General features: G+C 35.7%; 1 protein-coding gene across 1 annotated transcript in view; it reads right to left on the bottom strand.

Annotated features, from left to right (window-relative positions):
* Positions 1-12,113, bottom strand: part of STPG2 (sperm tail PG-rich repeat containing 2) — a 560,246-nt gene that overhangs the window by 327,774 nt on the left and 220,359 nt on the right. The gene's annotated exons all lie outside the window — the stretch shown is intronic.

A 12,113-nucleotide genomic window follows, 5' to 3' on the forward strand; every position in this document is an offset into this window, starting at 1 on the left:
ATAAAGCTTTTGGAGATTAAAAAAAATTTTTGAATACAATTTAAAAATAACAGAATGAACAAAAAATAAAAGAAATAAAAGTTGATTTGGCTGATAGTAAACACACACACATACACAAACAACCATCTAACATATAAGACTAAGCTACAAGGTAAACAGGGAACAAAAAAGTTCACATAAAAATTTCATAAGAAGTATTGACAAAAATCAAGAAAAATAAAGAATAAGAATATAAGATAAAGAAGTGAAGAGTCAGAGAAAAAGTGGTTTGAAATGGAAGACATGCAGAGGAGATCCAAAATATGTATTAATGGTATCCTTGAAGTTGAAAAAAAAATGGAACTATAAAAAATCCAGAAATAGCAAAATTAAAACCACTAAATCAAGGAATAGGATTAGCAAGAGTTTAAAATTTATAAAACCAGTTACAAACTGGGTACTTTCAACAATAAAAACTGATACAAATCTGAGGGGCATGATGTTACAGGAAGCTTATAAAATGAAAATAAGCAAGCTGTTAACCTTTACTATTGTTGGTTATTATAATATGGATTTCTTGAAGGCAGGGAATTGGTAAAAGTAATATCTCATACCATTTTTAGGAATATGACTTTAGTTTCTTTTATGATTTTCAGAAGCATTTACAAGAAATAATCTAGGTTCAATTTCTCCTACATTCATGAAATGAGATAGATTAATTTATTTACATGGCTTAAGTATATTTTTTCTACTCAGGGAATTCTTAAATACACTCTACTTTGTATTTAATTTTAACAGAATGAACTAATATTTAAAGCAATAATGAAGGACAAAATTTTGTAAGTTAAAAAAAACTATTTAAATATACATATTGAAAGGAACCAATTTATATGTAGGAAAACAAACTGAGGGATCCCTGGGTGGCGCAGCGGTTTAGCGCCTGTCTTTGGCCCAGGGCGCGATCCTGGAGACCCGGGATCGAATCCCACATCCGGCTCCTGGTGCATGGAGCCTGCTTCTCCCTCTGCCTGTGTCTCTGCCTCTCTCTCTCTCTCTGTGTGACTATCATAAATAAATAAAAATAAAAATAAAAAATACATGGAAAACAAACTGAAAATGAAATGTTCAATTCTGGAAATATGCCAGTAAACCTACTAGAATTTAATTTTTTTTTTAACCATCAAGACTTTTAAGCAAAAGACCAAAAACTTACAAAGGCAATAAAATTAGGCAGGCTACAAAATTCTCAAAAATAAGATACCAAGCTGTGTAACAAGACTATTATTTTTGTTCATTTAAATTCAAGTTAGTTAACATGTAGTGTATTACTAGTTTCAGGCATAGAATTTAGTGATTCCTCAGATGCATGTAACACCCTGCACTCATTACATCAAGTGCCCTCCTTAATGCCCATTACTCATTTACCCCATCTTTGACCCAACTCCCCTGCAGCAACCCTCTGCTTGTTCCCCATTTTCAAGTTTCTTATGGTTTGCCTCTCTGTATTTTCATCTTATTTTATTTTTCCTATCTTTTCCCCATGTTCATCAGTTTTGTTTCCTAAATTCCACATATGAGTAAAATCATATGGTACTTATCTTTCTCTCTGTAATTGGTTATCTTTCTCTGACTTATTTCGCTTGCATAATACACTCTAGTTCTATCCACATTATGTGTAAATGGCAAGATTTCATTCTTTTTGATGGTTGAATAATGTTACACTGTGTGCGTGTGTGTATATACACACACATCCCACATCTTCTTTATCCATTCATTTGTCTATAGACATCTGGGCTCTTTCCATAGTTTGGCAATTGTGGACACTGCTGCTATAAACACTGGGGTGCATGTGCCCCTTCAAATAGCTATGTTTGTATCCTTTGGGTATTACCTAGTAGTGCAATTGCTAGGTCATAGAGTAGTTCTATTTTTAACTTTTGAGGAATCTCCATACTGTTTTTCAGTGGCTGTAACAGTTTACATTCCCATCAACAGAGTAAGAAGGTTCCCCTTTCTCCACATCCTCACCATCTTTGTTTCCTAAGTTATTAATTTTAGCCATTCTGACCAGTGTAAGGTAGTATCCTGTGGTTTGATTTGTATTTCCCTGATGATGATTGATATCGAACATTTTTTCATTTATGGCTATTATTTTTAAGAAACACACACAAAAAGGAAATATCAACTAAGGATAATAAATCGAACCAAAGACCCTTAAAATTATCAAGACTTTAGGAAAAAAGGAATTCAAATGCACAGGAATTCAGGTAACATGCTTCTGAGAAATCAACACAAAGAAAGGTGTCACCTAACTAAGACATGACAGGTAAAACTTTAACAAAATGACTTACAAGCATATATAGTATATATAATAATAGATCTAAGACTAAAACAAAGAACACAATTGAATAATGGCAGGAAAAAAAGGAATGAGAAAAAATTTAAAAACTCTTGAATGCTATATAAGTTATATATTGTAATCAAAGGATATTATTAACAACTGACAAACCAGAAAGTAAAAGGACAAACAAGGAAATGGGAGTAAGGGAATTTTCAAAAAGTCCTAGTACAAAAGTAACAACTATAGCAAAAATACAAATATTCCTAAATAAATAAACTGATATCATGGAAGACCAAAGGAAAAAACAATGTTAAGAAACACAATAAATGTAATATGATATGGAGTAAGTACAACAAAACATTGTGATTATGAAACAGTAGAGACCACATATATTACTCATAGCAAGACATGTGAATAGATTTGACTCACTTATCAAAATAAAATGATTTTCAAATTGGAGAACAAAATAACAACCAAACAACAATTCTGCTTTGTACAAGAGACATAGACAATAGTAATTCGAAAAGTCTAAAAGGAAAAAACCAGGATCGTTAAAAATAAAAGTGTACCAGGCAAAGGTAAATAACAGAAGAAATGGGGTTATGATCATAATATCAGATAAATCATAATTCAAGCCAAAAAAATGAATTGTAATGAAGAACATTTCAAAACTGAAGATATATTCACTTTGTTTTTTTTTTTAATTTTTATTTATTTATTTATGATAGTCGCAGAGAGAGAGAGAGAGAGAGAGAGAGAGAGAGGCAGAAACACAGGCAGAGGGAGAAGCAGGCTCCATGCACCGGGAGCCTGATGTGGGATTCGATCCCGGGTCTCCAGGATCGCGCCCTGGGCCAAAGGCAGGCGCTAAACCGCTGCGCCACCCAGGGATCCCCGATATATTCACTTTGAAGATATAAAATTCACAACAATCCATGCACCAAATAAAACAGCAATTACAATTATAAAACAAAAACTACAGGAGACACGAAAATAAATAGAAAAAGCACACTAATGATAAGAGACAGTAAAGTATCATTGTCAGTACAAGACAGTTCAAATGTTAAAAAATGAATTCCTGTTTTATTCTATGGATTATAATTCATTATCATTATTATTTATTTTGATGTTCAAATTCTTCCAGATTTTAGCCAGTAGCAGCACCTTCAAGCTGGCTCCTATGACCCTTTGACAGGTTCCAATAATTTTTTTGGCATGCATTATTTTTTTTTACATTTGTTTTTATTTAAGTTCGATTTGCCAACATATAGTGAAACACCCAGTGCTCACCCATCAAATGCCCTCCTCAGTGCCCAACACACAGTTACCCCATCCCCCCACCCACCTTCCCTTCCACAACACTTTGTTCGTTTCCCAGAGTTAGGAGTTTCTCATGGTTTGTCTCCCTCTCTAATTTTTCCCACTCAGTTCTCCTCCTCTCCCTTATAATCCCTTTCACTATTTCTTATATTCCACGTATGAGTGAAACCATATTATGATTGTCCTTCTCCAATTAACGTATTTCACTCAACATAATACCCTCCAGCCAATCCATGTCAAAGCAAATGGTGGGTATTTGTCCTTTCTGATGGCTGAGTAATATTCCATTGTATATATAGACCACATCTTCTTTATCCATTCATCTGTCAAAGGACATTGTGGCTCCTTCCACAGTTTGGCTATTTTGGACATTGCTGCTATGAACATTGGGGTGCAGGTGTCCTGGTGTTTCAGTACATCTGTATCTTTGGGGTAAATACCCAGTACTGCAATTGCTGGGTCGTAGGGCAGCTCTATTTTTAACTCTTTGAGGAACCTCCACACTGTATTCCAGAGTGCTATCTCTGCATCTATTGAGAGGACCATATGGTTCTTTTTTCTCTTGTTGATGTGATGTATCACGCTAATTGTTTTACGAGTGTCGAACCAATCTTGCATCCCAGGGATAAATCCCATTTGGTCATGGTGAATAATCCTCTTAATGTACTGTTGGATCCTACTGGCTAGCATCTTGTTGAGAATTTCTTCATCTGTGTTCATCAGGAATATTTGTCTATAATTCTCCTTTTTGGTGGGGTCTTTGTCTGGTTTTGAAGTCAAGGTAATGCTGGCCTCATAAAACTAGTTTGGAAGCATTCTCTTCCTTTCTATCCTTTGAAACAGCTTTAGTAGCATAGGTATTATTTCTTCTTTAAATGTCAGATAGAATCCCCCTGAGAAACCATCTGGCCCTGGACTTTAGTGTATTGGGAGGTTTTTTATGACTGCTTCAATTTCCTCACTGGTTGTTGGACTGTTCAGGTTTTCTATCTCTTCCTGTTCCAGTTTTGGTAATTCGTGGTTTTCCAGAAATTCATCCATTTCTTCTAGATTGTCTAATTTGTTGGCATATAGCTCCTCATAATATGTTTTTAAAATCATTTGTGTTTCCTCGGTATCGGTTGTGATCTCTCCTCTTTCATTCATGGTTTTATTAATTTGAGTCTTTTTTCTTTTAATAAGGCTGGCTAGTGGTTTATCTATCTTATTAATTCTTTTAAAGAACCCGCTCCTGATTTTGTTGATCTGTTCTCAATTCTTTTGGTCTCTATTTCATTGAGTTCTGCTCGAATCTTTATTATATCTCTTCTGCCTGGTGTAGGCTTTACTTGCTGTTCTTTCTCCAATTCCTTTAGGTGTGAGGTTAGCTTGTGTATTTGATTTTTTTCCAATTTTTTGAAGGAGGCTTGTACTGCAATATATTTCCCTCTTAGGACTGCTTTTGCTATATCTCAAAGATGTTGAATGGTTGTATCTTCATTTTCATTAGTTTCCATAAATCTTTTTAATTCTCTAATTTCCTGGTTGACCCATTCATCTTTTAGTAGGATGTTCTTTAACCTCCAAGTGTTTGAATTTCTTCCAAATTTTTTCTTGTGATCAAGTTCCAGTTTCAAAGTATTGTGGTGTGAAAATATGCAGGAGACAATCCCAATCTTCTGGTTGAGACCTGATTTGTGACCCAGCATGTGGTCTATTCTGGAGAAAATTCCATGTGCACTGAAGAAGAATGTGTATTCAGTTGTGTTTGTATGGAAACTTCTGTATATATCTGTGAAATCTATTTGGTCCAGTGTATCATTTAAGGCCCTTATTTCTTTGGTGATGCTCTGCTTAGAATATCTGTCATTTGCTGAAAGTGTCTTGTTGAAGTCTCCTACTATTAGTGTACTATTATCTAAGTGTCTCTTTACTTTGGTTATTAAATGATTGATATATTTGGCAGCTTCCACATTAGGGGCATAAATATCCATGATTGTTAAGTCTTCTTTCATTGGATAGACCCTTTAAGTATGATATAGTGTACATCTTCATCTCTTACTACAGTCTTTGGGATAAACTTCAATATATCTGATATGAGGATTGCTAACCTAGCTCTCTTTTGAGGACCACTTGAATGGTAAATGGTTCTCCACCTCTTCATTTTCAGGCTGAAGGTGTCCTTAGGTCCAAAATGAGTCTCTTATAGACAGAAAATAGATGAGTTTTGCTTTTTTATCCAGTCTGATACCCTGTGTCTTTTGACTGGATCATTTAGCCCACTCACGTTCAGAGTAACTACTGAAGGATATGAATTTATTGTCATTGTATTACTATTAAGTCCCTGTTTTGTGGATTATTTCTTTGAGCTTCCTCTTTCTTTTACAAAGTCCCCCCTTAATATTTCTTGCAGAGCTGGTTTGGTGGTCAGATATTCTTTCGGTTTCTGCCTATACTGGAAGCTCTTTATCTCTCCTTCTATCCTGAGTGACAGCCTTCCTGGATAAAGTATTCTTGGCTGCATGTTCTTCATTTAGTACCCTGTATATATCATGCCAGCCTCTTCCGGCCTGCCAGGTCTCTGTGGAGAGTTCTCCTGTTAATCTAATATTTCTACTCCCGTATGTTAAGAATCTCATCTCGAGCAGCTTTAAGAATTTTCTCTTTATCTTTGAAGATAAAGAGAATCTTTTTTCTTTTTTTTCTTTTTTTTTTCTTTTTTCTTTTTTTTTTCCTTTTTTTTTCATTTTTTCTTTTTTTTTCTCTTTATCTTTGAAATTTGCAAGTTTCACTATTAAATGTCAAGGTGTTGAGCGGTTTTTATGGATTTTTGGAGGATCCTCTCTATCTCTTGGATCTGATGCCTGTTTCCTTCTGCAGATTTGGGAAGTTCTCAGCTATGATTTGTTCAAATATCCTTTGTGGTCCTCTCTCTCTCTCCCACAGCCTCTTCTGGAATCCCAATTCGATGTATATTCTTCCTTCTCAAGCTATCATTTATTTCCCTAAGCCTGTCCTCATGGGCTCTTGTTTTTCTCTTTTTTCTCAGATTCCTTCCTAACCATCAACCTGTCTTCTATGTCACTCTCTCTTCCACCTCATTAACTCTAGCAGTTAGAGCATCCAGTTTGGATTGCATCTCATTTAATCTATTTTTAATTTAAGCCTGATTAGATCTCAATTCTGCAATAAAGAAGTCTCTAGAGTCCTTTATGTTTTTTTCCGGAGCCACCAGTAGCTTTATAATTGTACTTCCGAGTTGAATTTCTGACATCATATTTAAATCCATATTCAGTAACTCTGTAGCAGAGAGTATCATTTCTGGTTTTTTTCTTTTGTAGTGAATTCTTCCTTCTAGTCATTTTGTTTGTCTAGTGCAGAGTGGCTGTGAGAGGTCTGAGTCAAAACTATCAACCAAAACCTAAGTAAAATGCACCCTAGATGATTCCAAGAGGTCAGAGACCAGAATATAAAAGAAAAAGAAGAATAGAACAAAATAAAAGGACCACTAAAGCAAAAAACAAATTTTAAAACAAAGTAGTAAAAATAAAAATCCAAAAACCAAAAACAAAGAAGAGGAAAAAAGAAAAGAAAAGAGAAAAAAGGGGGAATGGTGGTGGTGAGGAAGTGGTAGTGGAGAGAGAATGTAGTCTCCCTAAGGGGTCCTAGAGGGTGACCTAGAGGGTGATCCTCTTGGTTCTGAGTATATTTTGTTCTGTCTCTTAGAAGATGCTCAATACCAAATTTATATAAACCAGTAATACTTATGGGAGGCCCCAACATTGACCATCAAACCATACACAAGACAAAAGAAGGGGGCAGAATGGGAATGAAGAGAGTATATAATTTCAAAGAATGAACCAACTTGATTGCACTTGATTCTGGGTGTATTTTGGCCATGTGTTAGAAGGTACTAACTTCCACCACTGTAAAACAAAATAAGGGGAAACAACAACAACAACAAAACTCATATCTTGTATATCTCCCAAAATTTAATATGTTGAAGGGAACCCAGAAGTGAAAAATATATCTAAGACATGTAATTGTAGAAATATGAAAGTCAAAAAGGAAAAAACTTAAAAATGAAGAGCTGGTAAAATATCAATTTTAAAGTGGGAAAAGAGAAAAAAAATACTGGAAATTTTTAGTCTAATATAAAAACGAGGGCATCCCAGGTGGCTCAGTGGTTTAGCGCCGCCTTCAGCCCAGGCCTGATCCTGGAGACCCCGGATCGAGTCCCATGTCAGGCTCCCTTCATGGAGCCTGCTTCTCCTTCTGCCTGTGTCTGTGCCTCTCTCTCCCTCTCTTTGTGTGTGTGTGTCTCATGAATAAATAAATAAAATCTTAAAAAAAAAAAGTCATTATGGAAAAAGAAAAGAAAAAAAAATGTACCCTCTAGTGCTATGTACTATTTTCCCTCAGTCCTGGAGCTTTCCAGTGCTGCTTGTTCAGTAAACTTGCTTTCCCTTTGTACTTCCAGGAGTTCTTCTGGGGAAGGAGTCTGCTGTGCTGATTCTCAGGTATCTGTGCCTGGGTGGAAATGCCCCGGCCCCTGCCAGGTGCTGGGCTCAGTATGAGCTGTTTATCCTGTGAGGCCTTTGTTCTCTAGTGGCCCCGTCTCTCCCAGGCACAAGGTGAAACAAAAAGGAAAAAAAAAAATGGTGGTAGCCAGATTTCAAGCTCTGGAGTCCAGCTCCCCACAAATAACTAACTGCAGTCTCCCAGTCCACACTGGCATAGATACTCCTGGGGGCAGGCACGGGTACACTACTCTGCACAGCTTGTGGGGAGCCAAGCAGCAGGAGAGTTTTTGCTTTTCCTGTGCCTTCCCTACTTCCGCCTGTCCCAGGGAGAATGAAAGATCTTGGGCTTTGTCCGCTTGGGCACCCTGGGATCTGGAGCCCTGTGACACTGGACCTGCACTTCCGGGTACTGCCTCTCCCAAAGGGAATGAAATATAGCCATCTCCTTCCGTTGTCAGGCTCTAGGATAAAGGCAGCTCCAGAGCCGGCCTGCCTAACCAACTGGCTTCTCCCAAATGCCCCCAAGTGCTGCGCCACTCCTGCCCTTTACTGAAATTGGACCATGGTTTGCTGTGAGCTTTCCCCCAGGTGCCCTCCTCTTACAGTGACTCCAAGAATGTTGAGGCTTCACTGCCCATCCTGCAATTATGCCCTATTTCCCTGCTAAGCGATTTTTAAAGTGCCCACTTTTCCAGTGTTCGGTAAAGTAACTTCCAGTTACTAACTTAACACCTTAATTTTATCACACACATTAAGCCTCTGAGTCTAGAAATAGCCTTGATCTCTAAATAGTTCACAGTGCCTCTGAAAGTTTCTACCACTGCTACATGCCAAGAAAATCACAGTAGTCATAATAATATTTTTCCTAAATTATTTTTCTCTAATTATATTATTAAAATGAAATAATGGATGATCAGAAATGTAGATAATAAAAGAAAGGTTTAAATATTAAAACAGTCAACCTCTTTTGTAGCGAGGAAATTTACCTCATAAACAGTAAAAGCAGATATTAAAGGTAAACTCTATTCTCTCATCAATCAAAATAAAGGGATCATTTTAAAACTTTGACCATTAAAATGAAAATTAGTTATCTAAAACTACATGGGAAACATTTTATGAAACCCATTATTCCCTGGGGTTACCAATTCATGCAATGATCATTTTAATGACTTACTTTGTTTGTCATTAATGTGCTATTCTCTGTATTTTTATGACATATATAAATTCATCTTATTCCAAGTAACTTTTTTATGACTTTGTTAATGCATATTTGACATACAGTTTAAAAAAAAGACATACAGTAAACTTCACATATTTAAAGTATTAAATTTGATAAAGTTTGGTATGTCATCTGCATGAAACAATCGTAACAATGAAGATGATAAACATTTTTTCATTCCCCCAAATTTTTTGTGTTCTTTTTAAGCCAACCCACATTCCTTGCACATGTAAACAATAGTCATCTTTCTGCAACTGCACAATAGTGGCATGGCCACTTTCTAAAGTTTTACATAAATGAAATCATGTATTATGTAATATGTTGTTTCTAGCTTCCTTCACTCAACACAATGATTTTGAGATTCACCATTTGGGTATACCTGTATTTCATTTATCTTAATTGCGGAGTAATGTTCTATTGTATGGATATACTAGTCTGTTGATTACTCACTAGCTGATTAACATTTGAGTTGCTTCCAGCTTGGGGTTAATACTAATGGTTTTGGTAAATAATACTACCATAAACATTCACATATCTATCTTCATTTCTCTTGAATAAATACATAGGAGTGCTGGGCCAATCGTAGGTGAATTTTAAACTTTTGAGAAAACTGCCAAACCACATTCCAAAGCAGTTGTATATGATTCTTTCTTTACATATTTATTGATATTGCAACTATATCAATATTTTTTAAAATACTTTATTAAAATTCAATGTAGTCAACATATACTGTATTATTAGTTGCAGGGATAGAATTTAGTGATTCATCAGTTGCATATAACACTCAGTGCTCATTACCTCAAGTGCCCTCCTTAATGCCCATCACTCAATTACCACATCTTGCCACTCTCCTCCCCTCTAGCAACACTCTGATTGTTTCCTAGGGTTCAGCATCTCTTACATTTTGCCTCCTTCTCTGTTTCATCTTATTTCGTTTTGCCTTCCCTTCCCCTAACAAAATATCAGATTTGTTTCCTAAATTTCACATATGAGTAAGATTACATGGTATTTGTCTTTCTCTGACTTATTTCACATAGCATAATACACTATAGTTCCATCCGTGTCCTTGCAAATAGCAACATTTTATTCTTTTTGATGGCTGAGTTATATTCCTATAGATGTAGATATAGACATAGAGATAGAGATTATAGATATAGATGATAGATAGATATAGATATAGATATAGATATAGATATAGATATAGATACAGATAGATATATGTACCACATCTTCTTTATCCATTCATCTATCTATAGACATATGGCCTCTTTCCATAGTTTGGCTATTGTGGACATTGCTATTAACATTGGAGTACATGTGCCACTTTGAATAACTGTTTGTATACTTTGGGTAATACCTAGTAGTGGAATTGCTAGGTCATAGCTTAACTCGATTTTTAACTTTTGAGGAAACTCTATATTATTTTCCAGAGTGGCTGTACCAGTTTACATTCCCACCAACAGTGTAAGAGACTTCCCCTTTCTCCACATCCTTGCCAACATCTATTGTATCCTAAGTGGTTAATTTTAACCATTCTCACTGGTGTGAGATGGTATCTCATTGTGGTTTTGATTTGTATTTTACTGATTCCGAGTGACGTTCAGCATTTTTTCATGTGTCTGTTAGCCATTTGTATATTTTCCATGTAGAAATTTGTGTTTATGTCTTTTGCCCATTTCTTGATAGGAATTTTTGGGGTTTGGGGTATTAAGTCTGATAGGTTCTTTATACTAGTTCATTTTTGCTTTTGTTTATCTTGCTTTTGGAGAAGTATCTAATAAGAAATTGCTGTGGCCAAAGTCAAAGAGGATGCTGCCTGCATTGTTCTCTAGGATTTTGATGGATTCTTGTCTCATATTTAGGTTTTTCATCCATTTTGAGTTTATCTTTGTCTGTGGTATAAGAAAATAGTCAAGTTTCATTCTTCTATATTTAGCTGTCCAATTTTCCCAATACCATTTGTTGAAGAAACTTTTTTTTTTATTTTGTTTTGTGTTTTTTTTTTTTCCCATTGGATATTCTCTCCTGCTATGTTAAAGATTAGGTGACTGTAGACTTGAGGGTCCATTCCTGGTTCTCTATTCTGTTCCATTGATCTATGTATGTTTCTGTGCCAGTACCATACTGTCTTGATGATTACAACTTTGTAATACAGCTTGAAGTCCAGAATTATGAGGCCACCAGCTTTGGTTTTTCAACATGACTTTGGCTACTCAGCTTTTTCAACATGACTGTGCTACTCAGGGTCTTTTTGGTTCCATACAAATTCGAGATTCTTTGTTCCAGCTCTGTGAAAAACGCTGATGGTATTTTGATAGAGATTACATTGAATATGTAGATGGCTTTGGATAGCACAGACATTTTAACAATATTTATTCTTGCAATCCTTGAGCATGGAATGGCTGTCCATTTCTCTGTGTCTTCCTCAATTTCTTTCATAAGTATTCTGTAGTTTATAAAGGGCAGATCTTTATCTCTCTTGTTAGGTTTATTCCTAGGTATTATGGTTTTGGGTGCAACTGTAGATGGGATTGACTCCTTGATTTCCCTTTCTTCTGCCTCATTGTTAGTGTATAGAAATGCAACTGACTTCTGTTTATTGATTTTCTATCCTGTCACCTTGCTGAATTCCTGTATCAGTTCTAGCAATTTTGGGGTGGAGTATTTTGGGTTTCCTACATAGATTATCACATCATTTGCAAAGGATGGAAGTTTGAATTGTTTGCCAATTTGAAAGCCTTTTATTTCTTTT

The sequence above is a fragment of the Vulpes lagopus genome, chromosome 6 (assembly GCF_018345385.1).
Source record: "Vulpes lagopus strain Blue_001 chromosome 6, ASM1834538v1, whole genome shotgun sequence".
NCBI lineage: Eukaryota > Metazoa > Chordata > Mammalia > Carnivora > Canidae > Vulpes > Vulpes lagopus.